Raw genomic sequence first — 15,449 nt, 5'->3', positions numbered from 1 at the left:
CCCCATAGCCGGCACTGAGGGCACTAAATAGGAACAGGGTATTTGAAGTGCACTTCATTCCGAAATGGTTTGGCACGAGTGAGATTTTCCTCGTGCCGCCGCCTTCCCTCCCTTGTGATATCACCGCGTGTGACCACTTTCAGACATCCCCAGTCCATGCCGATGACGCCATTGATGCCACCTTGACCCCCGCATCCCAATCCATCGTATGGATTCAGATCCCGCAACTTCAATGGTTGTTGCGCCTGATGTGCCTCCGACGATGCCCGCCACCGCCTAGGACCGTACCTCGCTCATTCACCTTACCGGTGACAAATCCTGTGTGGAGGTGACAAACCCTATGCCGCCACCTACAACCGTCGTTCCCCTCAAGGGTCATAGCGGTCTGCATCGAAGAGATGGAGGAAGAAGACGGGGGTAGGGCGCCCCTTTTCCCGTCCTGCAATTATCACAATTGACAGCTAAACTCAAGCGCCTAATGCCAATGAGGTAAAACAATCTCCTTTTTGCCTTCTATTTGGGTTGGCTCAATTGAGCGCAGTGTGGTCATGGAAAATGGTGCACAATGTAAAATGTTTGAGGTGTACCGAGGATTTTATGAATTTGGGGGAGGGGGGGGGGGGCGATGGTCAATGATAAATTATTACTCCATAGTATGATGGGTGATTCCATCAAGACTAAGGGTTTCAACCTTGATGGCGCATCATTGTCGCATTTTAATTAATTGGATGTTGGACGATCAAGATACAGAATTTGATAAATTCCATCCCTTCGACTCGTCGAGGAAGAAGCAATTTAGGATGTAAACTACACCGTGGATGTGGATATTGCTCTTGTGAGGGGAAAGAGATCACTCTCGACGTGGTCGTCGAGAAAGATCAAACGAGGGCTAAGTATTGGAAGCACATCGAGAGTGTTTCAAACATCACCTTGAGTGTCCAACAAATCGTACCCTCAAATCTCTCACAAACAGGCGGGGGAGTGAAGGGTGGGTTGTTTGGAGAAGTGAAACACCACACTCCTCCTAGCGATGCCACCATTGACCAATATGTAAGCAATTTTCTTATATTTTTGTGCCCACATTTGCACCACTTCAGCATTTTTCATCTAGTTTAGAATTTTTTTAACGATAATATATACTAAGAGAGGTACTAACTATTGGCCAACTCGAATGGCAAATCATTTTGCCTCCGACATTGTTGTAATCTGCTGGAAGGCAACGATAAGTGGAAATGAGGAATGATGAAGCCCCTCTAAAAAATGGGTACTACAGCAATTCCTCTCTGGAGATGGATGGCAATGAAGAAGATGATGTTGATGGAGAGGAATGGGTTTCTAGGCCCACTCCGTCATCTAGCACGGGTTGGTCTGACTAGAGAGAGGGAGCCAAGGAGATGGTCAAGAGAGAGGATGAGTTGGAGGAGATGAAAAACAAGATAGGCGACTTGATGAGGACAAGGAACAAGTATGCAAAGAAGAGGAAGCAAGAAAAGATGAAGGTGGAGGAGATGAAGATCCAGGAGAAGAGGACAAGGCGCGATTCTACGCAAGAGAGTAGATAGTGTCAGGAAGAGAAGGAGGCGCCTAGGCTCCAAATGATGTGAAACGTTCAATTTTGGAGGCAATCGAGGTGTTTGAACGAGGAAAATAAAAACGGAGGCTGAGATATGACGAATCCCGACCACGTGAGCTCATCAATGGATGTTGCGATGGAAGCGGCGTGCTGCTAGCGTGGCAAGGGCGACGAATTGCTACAGCCGGCTTACGGCGGGGGTTAGAGCATCTCCAGCCGCGCCCCCAACAGGCCCTCAGGCCTCTTTTTTGGTGCCGACGCCCAAAAAGGTCAAGTCGCGCCCCCAGGAGCCCATTTTTCACCGGTTAGGTCCGAAACTGGCGCCGGTGGACCCAGACCGAACCCGGCTCGCCACCTGGAGTGGGTCCACCGAGTCAGCGGCTCGCCACCTTCGTCGTCGTCATCGCGTCAGTTCCCGCGGGAATCAATGCCAAGGCTGCCGCGCTCCCGCGCTGGTTAGCCTTCCATTGATGCCTCACGGGCGGTGTAGTGAAGGCGTCGCGATGCGCGTCCCGCCCGCTCCGGCCACGCGGCACCCTGCGGGCTGCTTCTCACCGCCCATCTTTGGCTATAAAAGCCGACCTCCCCGCCGGTGAACGCCACAACTCGCCACCTCTTGCTCTCACCCCTCTTGCCACCGTAGCCCCCCTCTCTCCCACTTCCCCCGCTGATGAGAAATGGCTGAGCGTTACCCAGGCGACGCCGCGGCGGCAAACGGCTTCAACCGACGCCATTTGTGCGAGGACAAGGCGCGCCTCCTCTACGAGCCCGACTACCCGGCACCCCCAGACATGCTGGTGCCGGGCTCGTGGAGGCTGAGCGCCTGCGGCGTCCCGGTGCCCCCGGCGCCCACCGGTGCTCAAGACGCGCCGAGATAGCGCACATTTGTTCGTCGCCGTCGGAGGCACAGCGGAACGAGCCGAGGTACGCCGCCGACAGCCACAATCTATGGACGATGTACTTCGACCGCCGCCACGCCGACCAGGCCGCCTCCGCAAACGACATCATCCCCCGCGACCGCCTCAACTCTGACGGGCGGCGCGAATGGTGGGGCGTGCCCAACCGCACCCTCGAAGCCGTCCTCGACCACATCGAGGCCGGCAACACGCCGCACCTCGAGTACCCGGCGCCCCCGTCCTTCTCTCGCCGCCGCGGTAGTTCCTGGATGCCGCAGCAAATGGAGACGGCGACCTCCTCGTCGTCGGGCTCTTGTTCGCTTTCCTCCGGGTCGTCGGCGCTCCGCCCCGTCAAGCCGGAGCCGGAGGACACGCCGCTTGGGCGCGGCGCCCTCGTCATCGACGAGGGCGGCCACCCCTCCCCTCGTTCCATCCACCTCGTCCGGCCGAAGACCGAATCGGGGTTGCACCCCGTGAAGAAGGAGCACGAGGAGATGGCCGCCGATGATGAGACTGCCCTTAAGTGGGCGAAGGCGGACTACGTTCGCGAGCAGGTGGAGTGCCAGCGCTGGGCCTACGAGGAGATCAAAGCGCGGCGCCGCAGACGCGAGGAGGGCGGCATCGTCGTCCTCGACAGTGATGACGCGGACGTGCCCGGGCCATCCAACCCCCCGCGCGAAGGCGATCCTGGCCAGGGGTGCAGCAGGGACGGCGGCGGCTCCGGCGGGACGTAGGGTGGCGACGACGATGACGACGGCGGCGACTACACCTGGTTCTATAGGCTCCTCGGCATGTAGAAGCCGGCCGGCGACAACGACATAGTAGGGGCTAGGCGTAGTTGTTTTTAAATCATGTTTTATGTTTTTGTACAAATTTAAATGAAATCGCCGAGTTTGCGCCATGTTTGTGCCGATTTGGGGGCGACCTGGGGCGGCGTCTGGGAACATGTTCGCCCCCACGCCAAAATTAACGCCGGTTCGGCCCTAGACGGTGTTTTTTCGGCGTCATGGGAGGGTCGAACGGCTGGAGATGCTCTTACAACCGGCTACGACCACATTTGACAATTGCTAAATTGATGTCACATGGCGGAGCCGACAAGTGTGCACCACCCGAGCAGGGTGCTGGAACGTGTGTGGTGTATTGGTGTCGGGGAATAGATCATAGGGTTTCCAGCCTCTAAATCGTACGCTTTAGAGCAAGCACAATAAGGTGACATAAGAAAGTTATAAGGACTAGAATATTATATTTTTACTTAGTTGGAGGGGAGAGAACAGGAGATAGAAGGGAAGCGGGCTCTTGGTTAGTACCCGGCTCTAGCACGAGCCCTAACACACTTTGTGAGTTGTAAGATAGGCCAACCCTACTAATAAAGTAGTACACATATAAAACTTACTATTGTACATGCCCACTACAAGGTTAGCTCTAGATGACATGACAACTTTTTATAGCCGATTGTTGGATGTACTATTAATCATGCTCTTAGAGCATGTACAAAGGTATCTAGTCAGCTGTCTATGATAGAGGCGACGTATAAGAAAATAAATGATGTGGCAGAGAGAGGGGTAAAACCGATCGAGTCTCTCTGCCAAAATATCGACGGTCTATTCCCCCCAAAACCGCTGCGTACAGTTAGCATGCTTGCCGCTGTACGAGTCAGTCGCTTGTCATGAACTGTTTAGATCTCTTGTTTCGTGGGCCAGGTATTTACGGGTGGTTGGAGTGTTACAGCCGGCCTAACAGATACCCCTGTTGTTTGTTATATTTCGAGTAGTCTGTATAGATGTTGTGTACGTACGGTATAGACATCGGGTGTCTGTACACAAGGGCTGTCTATAATACCATGACATATCACATACAGACTTTACTATCGACCCACATTGCAACACACTATCTTGGGCTGGACCCAAAGCTCGTAGCTCGTGAGCTTAATGAGTTTTCGATAGTTCGGCTCGTTAAGCTCGTAGCCCGCTTCTTAATGAGCAGACTTAATTATTTTCAACTCTCTAAGCTTAATGATCTTAACGAATAGTAGCTCGTTAAGCTCGTTAGTAACAACACAATACATTTTTTTATTTTATGTGACAAACTTTTTATAGCACCTCATCCAATCTATTCAATCTAATCGACATAAAAGATAACAAACTAGTTTATTTGTGTAGTCATCATATATCATCTTAAAAACAACACCTACACACTTATCATAGAACACTGTCTATATGGTTGTCCGTAACTAACCGATATGGACGGCAGTCAGCCAAAGCGAGGGACTGAAAATTTAAAAAGGATTTCTTCAGAGGAAGAAACAGATTGTCACATGCGCATCTTTAATTCTGCAGATGGACTGCCTCCTTTTAGTTAATCTCTTTTCTTCACCTAGACAAAGATCTCACGTGGCGTGCATTGCAGATGGCTGAGTAGATACTAATGTACACGCCTTTAGGGCATGTGCATTGGTTCAGTCGGACACCGGCGGTAGCATTCGTCCATGTCAGTTATAGACTATAGCGTAGACTGCACGTACGATGAAGTGATTGTTTGGCCGGCCGTAACTCTTCAACGGCATGTAAATTATGTTAATCAACTGAGATGATATCCTTGTGGTCTGCCATGTGTTTGCGTAGGACCTGATTTGTTTTGAGGCTCGCGGGAAAAAGGGAATCAATTTTCGGAGCACGGGATCGATCTAACTGCCCACGATAAGCGACGCACTGGTACAACGCTGAAAAGTTCGTCTGGAACCAGAGATTTTCAAGGGTATAGATCGTCTTTATTTCTACAGGTAGCCCGGGCCATTTTTTATCTTTCTTTCTCTCCCACGTCATTTTATTTCCTACGTAGCGTGCGTTACAGACGGCTGACTAGATACCGTTATACATGCCCTTATAAAAGTTAACCAGTCGAAAGTTTGTGCCGGCCGGCTGCCCTTACTGGTAGGGTTGCCGATCAGCAATGATCCGTTCGTCAGCGCCGCCATCAGCGCTCCACTGGAGGCCTGCGCGCACGTGCGGCATGCATGCCAGCCCGACGTGCGTGCACTCGCGCCAACACATGTGGGCCGACCGTTATCGCTCTAATTGCCCCCACCACCTGAATTCGGCTCCCCGGCCCTACGCAGTTGTTGGTTCGATACATCTCCGGTGCCCTCATTTGCGTCGCGTCCTCAACAGATGGGTGCCAGCGACTCCCCCGGCCGATGACCTCTCAGCACTTTTCCCGTCACGCGCCACCTAGTGAGCGCGTACGGCTCCCTCGACCAGAGACAACGCCGTTGTTCACGAGCCACGACCATGAGTAGCACACATAATAGCCGTCATCCACTTAGTATTAGTATAACCAATCAGCTTTTCGATTGCTGTGGTCTTCCGCCCTTCCTCTCTCTAATTAGCTATATATAGAGAGACACACTTAATCCACAAATATACTACTTCGAGTTCATCCAAATTAATAGGGGCGCTGACACTCGAACAAACAGTATACTTGCTAGTATAAACTGACACCAAGTCTAAGAGCTAGCAGTATGGCAGCTGCTCGTCCGGCGCCGTTCCTCGACCACAATGCTGCTCAGCAGCTGGAGCGGCGGCTCCACTTCCACGCCGCCGTATACGTGCTGCTCGGCGCCTCCTATCTCCTCCGCGCCGCCGTCCCTCGCCTGGCCGACAGCCACCTCGCCGCTGGCATGGCGCTCTGGGCGGCCGCCCTGGCGCTCGCGCTGCTGTCCTTCCACCTCCGCCGGTTCCCGATGGCGGCCATGGCTGCCGCGCGCATTGCGCAGGTCGCGCTCAGGGCCTTCTTCTGATCGAAGCTTTTATTCCAACTATCGGACGGAGAAGAAGAAGCTGTTGCACCTGTGTTGACTTTTGTGTGTGTTGACTGTACTAGTATATACTCATTATGCATATTATGCACATTATGCAAATTCAGTTTCTCAAGACCACGTCTCGGACTTCTTTTTTTCTCGAATATGCACGAATATACGTATCATTCATTAAAGGAAGGAGGGGATAGACATTAAAAGAAGGAGGGGATAGACATCACAGAAACGATACAAGATTCTGGGAGAAGCTGGGTGGAGGGTCGATTCTCAAGATTCCGGGAGAATCGCCCAAAAGAACTGGGCCTTAGTTACTCATGCACTACCCACAATGCTAATCCCGCTAAGAACCCATCGAGGTCCCCCTTTTAGTAGTCCCGCTTGCCTCCAAGCCCCTCCTTCACCGTCGATCCTCCACGTGAGCTTACCCAGAGACGGTGTTGCCCCATTGAAAATGATGTAATTTCGGTGCGTTTAGATCTCCCATATGCCCAAAAGACCAATACAACGGTTGTTTCTTGATTGGTCACCCCTTCGCTCTTGCCTTGCACACCAATCTCCGAGCGTCTTGCCGTCCAGTGGTTCAAACTCCGGCCTCCCACTTGCCAAGCTAAACTGGTGCCACAGCTCCTTAGAGAAAACACGACCTAGAAGTACATGATTAAGGGTCTCGTTGTGTTGATCGCAGAAAGGACAAGCCGTTTGGTGACGCAAGCCGCGCCGAGCCAGTATGTCAGAAGTCCAACACCGGTTCTTGAACGCAAACCATGCGAAAAAGTGTTACCGCAACGGTGCTTTCAATTTCCATGTAAACGCGGTCGTCGGCCAAAATTCAAGGCCGACGAACTTGGCAGTGTATGCCAACTGAACTGAGAAGCATCCGTCCTTCTCCCAGGCCCACTTGATTCTTTCTTGGACGTCGGTGGTAAGCTGTACCTCCGCCACTCTCGACCAAAGGTGCAGGAACTGTTGTATCGCGGTTGCAGTGAGGTCCGGGCCAATGTCCTCTACCCACACATCATTTGTCATCACGCCCGCAACCGATCTTGTGTCCCTGCTGCACTTCGGTATTTTCTCGTATATCAACGATGCCAACTTACAGGTTCGGTAGCCGTCCATCCACCTATCCTCCCAAAAGAGAGTGCTCTATTTGTTTCCCACACTAGCCTTGGCGGCCGCATGGAACAGGGCCAAGGATTCCTTTGGGACCTTGATATGAAACTCTGACCATGGTCGCTCTGCATCCGGTCTCTGTAGCCATGGCCATCTAGCTTGTAGTGCTACATTCAACCATCTCAAATTTGGGACTCTCGATCCACCCGCCCATTCGGGCTCGACTCCTTTTCATAAAGAGGACAAAAGTTCTTTTCATGGAAGCTATGCCCGATTAATATGCTCGGGACGGACGGACAGGTTCGAAGCCCCCAGAGCACGATAAAAATTCCAGCAAATATAGAAGGCATAATGTAGTTTCTACCTTTTGAGAATCATTGAGTCGATGGAACTTAATTAGTAGACTCCCAAAAATCCTAGCTGCCAGGGTCTTCCACCACTGTCGAGATGAGTTTACCGATACTAGGGATCATGGGGATCCCCGTTTATTTATCCGGTCAAAGGCTAAAACAATTCAGAAATCTTCACGCATGGCTTAAACTTTTTTATCCAAGTTCAGGCCATCGAGATGGTGTAATACCCTACATTATGGTTTTGTGTATCTTCATCTATTCATGCATCATTGATTACATAATGGACTACTCTCTTTCTTTCCCTCTCTTCTCCGTGTTTACAAAAACTCCCATTCTTTTAGGCTCGCCACCCCCCTCCTCTTATATAGGAACCCGTGGGCACTACAACAGCCCCGCGCCCCCTTGCCACAAGCGGTCCCAGTCATCCCGACCTGTACTCATGCGGGCAGTGGCGGAGCTAGAATAAAATAATTGTGTGGGTTGACTTAGAGAAAGAGCAGCATTTTTTCCTTCCATGGCACATTTAGCCCCTTCAAGCCCATCGGCTTGCAGCAAACCTGGGCGGGCCACAGCCTGGTTTTGCTTGCACTAAGCTCCGCCACTGCATGCGGGTCTGTCAAATGTTAGGGTGGTGGATGCAGGCTGTGTCGGCGAGATATGCTACCTTCAGTAGGTCAAAAGTCAAGGAAAACGGCTTACCCCGGTCATAAAGGCCTATGCACGATAGGCCATCATAGGTCTGCGGGTGTAGCCATTAAGCGCGCATGTGAACACAATGCTTGAAACAAAGTCAGGCTAGTCATAGTGGGAGTAACTTAGTTAGTAACATAGCGTACTCCGAGAAAATTTTGTTTATGTGGCAAGTAGTTAATGACAAGTGGTAACATAATATGTTACTGTAACATAGTGCTTTCTAAGACAATATGAGTCTACAAGCTAATAAATGAAGTCATCTATGACACTACTACTATGTTACTTTGCACGACTAGTGTCATGTGCATGACACTAGTATAATTTACTCCCCACTATGAGTAGCCTCAAGGAGGTGTCGTCGGGCCAACCTTCTACCTTTTTGTCGTTTATCGGGCCTGTACTTGGGAAACTTTTCCCGACACATCTCTTGTTCTTGCAGGAATGTTAAAAGAAGAGGGTGATCTCAACCGCTCCTAGTTGTCCTTTGCAAGCCATGTTGCCCTGGTGCCCAGGGTGCTCAGGGCGACCCGAGCACCAATTTATTCTCTTCAAGGGCTTCGACAGATCTGCCTAGGCCCATCTTCTTAACGTGACACGAGGGAACCTTGACCCTACCGACTAGAACTGATTTCAGGCGAATCGAGATGGAGGGGAGGGCAAAATTATATGGGCCAACGCTAATGTCAACCCATAATGGGCGAGGCCGAGGCACCACCGTACTCATGTCAGCCCATTAATAATGAAGAGGTGGCATCTGCTTCCGTCTTCGCGTGTGCCATGGGACACAAGGTGTCTACTCTAGTATTCACCCATCCCCCGCCAATCGTGGGCATCATGGGACCAATAATGCTAAACTCAGGGGCCGCATACGGGGCTGTTATGGGATCTCCAAAACTACTCTTCAACCCCCCCCCCTATTTTCACCCGGGGTGGGGCCCCAGCCTACCCCTTAATCCTATCAAAAATTGGCAAGTCAATATCACTCCATAAACGTCCAGTAAAAGTCCGTTGATGTAGCAAACGTGCCTTGGGTTTAACCATAGCACAATTACATTATGTCACATTGCTCCAGTTCACGATCCTGGGGTCAGAGGAGAAGCATCGCTGTCACATACTTTCTGAGTAGCCATTAGAGCAAATCAGTAAATCTCTTTGATTGAAATGCATACATACCTTTTAAATAACTCTGAACAAAGAAAAAAGAATTGCTTGTTGTCATGCGTGGGATGGTTAGGAGGTTAATGGAACCATTCGAGTCATAGGCTCCTAGTCACGCCGAGGCTGCCATCTACTCCATTCGTTCCTAAATGTAAGCCTTTCTAGAGATTTTAATATGAACTACATACAGATCTATATAGATGTAATTCAGAGTGTAGATTCACTCATTTTGCTTTATATGTAGTCCATATTAGAATCTCTAGAAAGATTTATATTTAGGAACAGAGGGAGTAGCCGGCGACGCAGTCGGCGCCTTCTCTGCATATGGATGAAGGCTATGCATGAAGTTTGAAGTGGGAGGACGAAGGTCCAGCGACTCTAGGCATGTGGAGATTGGCATCTAGCCTGCCTAGCGGATCCATGCGTGTCCCGACAAGAGGCAACAGGACAACGCCTAATAGCAAGCTTTGTACGTTGCAACTTTCAAGCTAACATCCTTATGAAAATCCATCAACCTACTTGATCCAGTTGTGCGTGGACCGATTGATCCAGGCCAGGAATAGGTTTCCAATGGGGTTGATCGTGTCGGTTTCCCGGTGAGAGAGCTGCGTCTCCTGGCCGTTGGGGCGATAGACTAGGAGATCGCCCGTGAGCTCCCGCTAGCACCAGCCAGACCGAAGCATGTAGAGCCTGATTCACCTACAAGCTGCTTATGTTGTATCAGCCTCCAACTCCAACTTAGTTGTCTTCTAATCAATTTCCTTTGCCTAGTAGAACCCTTAGGTATGATTTGTTGGTTGATGGGGCTAAAATCTATTCGGATGCAGCTTTTAGGACCAAGAAAATTTCGGGTTTGTTGCAAGGACAGGTTGGCACAGGTGTGGGGGTCTTTATTTCCTTACCCTCTAATCGAGGAGAGATCAATGTGCAAGTGCAAGCTTCAGCTCCTCCAACTTCTACTCCTCTTCAAGCGGAGGCTCTTGCACTAAATTTTTCTTCTTATTTTGCATCTCAACTCAACATTGCTCAGCCTACTTTTTTGGCGGACTGCTTAGTTTTAGCGGGGGCTGCTGCTCTAGGTAATGTCTCCACTTTTGAAACTCCATGGAGTATCAAGAAATCTTTGGCTAGTTTTTTAAGACTACTTATCAGATGCAGACAAAGACATTTCACATTTCTAGGGAGATCAACGGCATTGCTCATAATCTCGCTTAACAAGTTTTTCGTGTTATTGGTGACACTAGGCTCTCTTGTTTTGCAGCAAGCACACTCCAGGTCTTTGACCAATACTGCCTCTTCTTGAAAATTTTCAGACCGAGGGCTTTAGAATTCATACAGTTCACTGTTATTAATTTTCTCCCTGTATGTTTTGGTATGGCAAGTTTTTATCTCAGTTATAGATGGAAGCCTGGGCATGTTTTTTGTTACTTCTTCGGCTCTGCCTTCTCTCTGTACTAAGCGTTGTTCTTGGCTTTTTATTCTACAGATCTCTGGAGTTTGATGCTATAACGTGAATCTGGAGTACATTGGTTTCTTAAGTTGTAGGGTTTTCATCCTGGTTGCAGATGTATTTTGCTGTTTCCACACGACCTTGATCTGCTTACTTCAAGAAAGATGGTTGATGAGTAGTGAAGCAAAAGGCAATAATAGTTCCTAGTTTCAGATTCATAGTGTTCCTCTGCTTGTTCTGACCGTGTTGATCATGGTCTAGTGGTTATTTCCACTTTGCCTCATATAAGGTCTTTCTTCAGCTCTCTTTTCTAGATAATGCTACTCCTCCTCTCTATATCTTCAGCAGATCTATTTAATTCTCTTTGTACTTTCTCTATGAGCTGAATGAATTTGTCACTTCGGTGCCTTTGCTTGTTAAAAAACCCCTACAAGCTTACCGTCTCATCGTCAACTAATGAGTGGCAAATCACAAAGTAAATGTTCAGAACCATCAAAAGCAGCAGCAATAACACTTCTCTCCGTTAAACATAGCCAAAAATTCCCTTCGTTCTGAGATCCTCTCCTTTTACCTAAAAATGTACTCCTTTTCTATTTACTGTCAAATCTGTCGCTCCTTATCCATGGACAACAAAGCAACAACGAGATGTAGGCGAGGGGGACGGCGTCTCCATGAACGCGGGGAGGTGCAGCTAGGGGGAGGAGGTGCGTAGGGTAGGAATATTGGCGGCTGGGCAACCCCCATTGTGTAGCGGGAATGAGAGGAATCCGGAAATCAAACCTGGATCCGCGAACCAGAGCCATCGCCGAACTGGCAGCAGGAAGAGACACCATCCCTACTCTGCCTTCTCTTCTCTCCATCTCACCTCCTCTCTCCCTCGTCTCTTCTTCGCAGGAGACCGAGCCACCATGGCCATGGAGCGTCACCGCTGCCGGCCTCCGCGCCGTCGCACTGGATCCCAACCTAATCAGCCTCACCCCAACGTCCAACACTTCCCTGCTGTTCCCCGCCACCCGGAGCCCCGCCGCCGTCGTCCTTCATCCTGATCAAATCGGGAGCGCTGCCGCTCGATCTAAAGCCAAACATGCACAGATGGTTTGATGAAAAAAAATATTGAACCGTTTTTCTTCAGTTATCAAGGGCTGTAGGTTAAATTAGCCAAAGCAGAGGGACTTTTGCGTAAACACGCCGCGACGGTGAGCGGACAGAAGCAATAGCCGTTATTAGGTAAAGAAAGCAGTGTCAGCCTTAGAGCAACTCCAATGCGCCGACCCATTTCGTCTGCGCGTGTCCGTTTGGGTCAAAATAGACACAAAAGTCGGTCCAACATGCCGACCCAAATGGATGTGCGTCCGCTTTTTGTCCGCCCAGCGACCCATTCCTAGCCAAAATTTGGGACTCATTTGCGTCGGCACGGACATGAGGTGGACGCGCATGACGCCCGCCTACTCCTCCCTTGGCCCACCAGTCGGTGGCACATAAGCCATTCTCTTCCTCCTATCGACAACAAGCCCCTGGCCGCCCCACCCCATAGTCGCTGCCCAGTTTCAGTTCTCTCGCCAGCAGTCTGCACCCACATACCACCCCTGCACCACGCCACCTTCCCATGTTACTGCCACCGCAGCTCCCCCCTGGAGGTCGCCGGGAGCACCACCTCGCCCCCAAGTGCCCCCGGCCAACTCCTTCGTCAATGCCGCCACGCTCGCCCGACGCCGCCAGGGCAGCTATCTGGTCCTGGGGAGGTGCACATCTCTTTGCCGACTATCTTCTTTGTCGACGCCTGCAAGCTGTTCAACAGTTTTGCCCGCAAGGTATAAACTGACTCTGCCAACGAGTACTTTTTCAACAATTTCCTTTGCGACTCAGATGATTCTTCATCGGACAATGAGGATATGGTGGCCGCTGTGTTGGTCGTCCATGGCCACCTTAGTAGGCAGCGGTCGCTGTTCCGAGGCTCTATCCCGGGCACACTCTAGCGTTGAATCGCAATCAAGAGAGTGGCCATTTCCTTCTTTGGAAGGACTACATCGAGACATCCAGCCCACTCTTCAAACATTACCAATTCCATCACCGTTTTTGTATGGCTAGGCATGTTTTCAATCGTATTCGGGAGGGGATGGTCGGATACGATGAGTATTTCGAGTGCAAGGAGGATGCCCTTGGAAAGATTGGCTTCTCCTCTTATCAGAAATGCACTACAACTATTCGGATGCTTGCATATGGAGTTCCCGGCGATCTCATTAATGTGTACGTTCGTATGAGCGAGTCTATGTGCCTAGACTCCATGTACAAGTTTTGCTATGCTGTGATTGCAGTGTTTGTCCATGAGTACTGTAGAGAGCCAAATGCTGAAGATACAGCCCGCTTGTTGGCGATGAATGCCAGCATGGGCTTCCGAGGGATGCTTCGTAGTATAGACTATATGCACTGGGAGTGGAAGAACCGCCCTTCTGCTTGGCAGGGGCAGTATAGGGGGCATGTCAAAGCTTGCACCATTATACTCGAGGCCGTGGCTTCACAAGATCTCTATATTTGGCACTCTTTCTTCGGCATGGACAGATATCACAATAATACCAACGTGATTCAACACTCTCTGGTGTTTGCAAGGTTTACTGAAGACAACTGCCCGCCGGTGAATATTAACATCAACGGCCACAACTACAACATAGGATACTACCTAGCTAACGGTATCTATCCTTAGTGGATTATTATTGTGAGGACAATCTCCAACCCTGTAGGAGTGAAGAGGAGGAGGTTTGCACGAGAGCAAGAAAGTTCTAGGAAGGATGTGGAGCGTGTCTTTGGTGTTCTGCAATCTCGATGGGGTATCATTTGATATCCTGCGAGAACTTGGAGCACTAAGAAGTTGTGGGAGGTGATGACTGCTTGTGCGATCATGCACAATATGATCATAGAGGATGAACGCCCGGAACATATCTACGACCAAGGATTTCAGTTTCAGGGCAACAATGTTGTGCCTGAGCATGGAGAAGCAATAACATTTTCTTAGTTCATCCAATTTCATCATCAAATGCGTGATTGGGAAACTCACGTTCAGTTGAAAAAATGATTTGGTTGGCCATATGTGGGCTCATGTTGGCAACAATAGATGTATCTTTTTTTAATGTATTTGAGACAATTTAATTTTTATTTGGCTTGTAAATTATGATATATTCGTTTAGCTAGTGAACTAAGCTATAGTTTTTTGCTTGTGAAACTATGTAAATTTTTTGTATTTTGTTTGAATTATGTTTGAAAAACCACAGCAAGCTGGCCACAAGGGCGAAAATGAGTCTACGCGTTGGGCGCACTGCCGACTCAAATGAAAAAAGGATGGACAACAAATCCGTTTGGCTCGGCGCGTTGGAGACTTGGAGTTGCTCTTAATCACCTTACCTCTCTCCACATAGAACAAATTATTAGCCAGTGGTGTATCAAACCTCACACCTCTTGCTACTACTCGTGAACATTGTCCAATTAATCCCTCTGTTCGCTCAGGTACTATTTTGAGTGAATCCATGTTATAAGGGCAAGGCGAACCCGTAAACCTCTCGTAACTGTCGGACCATGGAGGCCCTCCAACGTTGGCCTGTATCGTTCCATGGGGCGGTCCAGACATGATTTCTTCCATAAATTGGAGACAAAAGTGTGGGAGCTTTGCAAAAGTTCGAACACCCGGAACGTATGACTCCGACACCCCGACCCACCCAATCCCCCCTCCATGTCCCATTTCCTTCCACTTCGCCCCTTCTCCCCTTGCTTTGCATCCGCACCCTCTTATACGTCTCTGTCGTATCAATTTTCCTAATGCTTCTGCTCTTGTTTTGGACTCTAATTTGCATGATTTGAATGAAACTAACCCGGACTGACGCTGTTTTCAGCAGAACTGCCATGGTGTTATTTTTGTGCAAAAATAAAAGTTCTCGGAATTGGACGAAACTTTTTGGAGAATTATTTTCAAATATATAATAATTGCTGGAAGCAAGACTCACTAGAGGGGGCAGCTGCCCACTAGGCACCAAGGCACGCCACCCCCCTCTGGCACGCCCTTGTGGGTAGTCGGCCCACGAGGCTCCGCTGACCCTAATTCTGACGCTATAAAATCCTATTTTTTAAGAAAAAAATAGGAGAGGAAGTTTCATCATGTTTTACGATACGTAGCCGCCGCCTACTGTTCTTCATCGAGAGACTAGATCTGGAGCCCATTCGGGGCTCCGAAGAGGGGGGTCATCGGTCTTCGTCATCACCAACCATCCTCCATCACCATTTTCATGATGCTCGCCGCTGGGAGTGAGTAATTCCTTCATAGGCTTGCTGGACGGTGGTGGGTTGGATGAGATTCATCATGTACTCGAGTTAGTTTTGTTAGGGCTTGATCCCTAGTATCCACTGTGTTCTGAGA

This window comes from Triticum dicoccoides, chromosome 7B, assembly GCF_002162155.2.
Source record: "Triticum dicoccoides isolate Atlit2015 ecotype Zavitan chromosome 7B, WEW_v2.0, whole genome shotgun sequence".
Taxonomy (NCBI): Eukaryota; Viridiplantae; Streptophyta; class Magnoliopsida; order Poales; family Poaceae; genus Triticum; species Triticum dicoccoides.
Note: the sequence above shows the minus strand (reverse complement) of the source record.